The sequence below is a fragment of the Macaca fascicularis genome, chromosome 10, assembly GCF_037993035.2.
Source record: "Macaca fascicularis isolate 582-1 chromosome 10, T2T-MFA8v1.1".
Lineage (NCBI taxonomy): Eukaryota > Metazoa > Chordata > Mammalia > Primates > Cercopithecidae > Macaca > Macaca fascicularis.
This window is the reverse complement of record NC_088384.1, coordinates 120265001-120265878: the sequence shown is the minus strand read 5'-3', so window position 1 is coordinate 120265878 and position 878 is coordinate 120265001. Positions and strand designations below refer to the sequence as shown.

The 878-nt window shown below is 41.3% G+C and overlaps 1 long non-coding RNA gene across 1 annotated transcript in view; it reads right to left on the bottom strand.

Moving 5' to 3' along the window:
- Nucleotides 1-401: 401 nt before the first annotated feature.
- Nucleotides 402-878, bottom strand: part of LOC141407964 (uncharacterized) — a 2466-nt gene continuing 1989 nt past the window's right edge. Inside the window, exon 2 of the long non-coding RNA XR_012419697.1 lies at nt 402-733. This is a non-coding gene — a long non-coding RNA (uncharacterized lncRNA). The remainder of the gene's footprint in view (nt 734-878) is intronic.

Here is an 878-nt window from a genome sequence, read left to right as displayed (position 1 = left end):
TGAAACAACTTATTTATTTGATGGATTATGTTTTGATATCCTATCTAATAATGCTTTGCCTGATCTAAGTTTGCAAAGGTTTTCTCCTATGTCCTCTTATAGAAGTTTTATAATTTTAGGTTTTACATTTAGGTTTATGATCCATGTTGACTTAATATTTTAATATAGTACAAAGTATGGATCAAAGTTCATTTTTTGCATATGTATATCCAACTGTTTAGCATCATTTACTGATAACAAAACTTGCCTTTATTGAATTGCTTTTGCATCTCTGTTGAAAATCAGTTGCTCACATTTGTGGGTCTATTTCTGGTCTCTGTAATTTGTTCTATTGATCTGTCTATCTTGATGCAAATACCACACTGTCTTTTTAAAAAATGTTATTTCTTTTATCATGATACTTCTTTTTCTTTTTCTTTTTTTTTTTTGACAATGTCTCATTCCATCACCCAGGCTGGAGTGCAGTAGTGAGATCTCAGCTCACTGCAACCTCCTCCTCCCAGGTTCAAGTGATTCTTGTGCCTCAGCCTCCTGGGTAGCTGGAATTACAGGTGTGTGCCACCACGCCCAGCTAATTTTTTTGTATTTTTAGTAGAGATGGGATTTCACCATGTTGGCCAGGCTGGTCTTGAACTCCTGACCTCAACTGATCCACCCGCCTCGGCCTCCCCAGGAGCTGAGAACTCTGTCAGGGAGGCTCTGTGGTGTAGGAATCCCAGGTCTCCAGCCATGTCTGAAAAACAGTATTAACCCGTGGCTTCACTCCAGGTTTGAAACACCCGAGTGTTCTTCAAAAACACCTGCTGGCCGGGCGCGGTGGCTCAAGCCTGTAATCCCAGCACTTTGGGAGGCCGAGACGGGCGGATCACGAGGTCAGG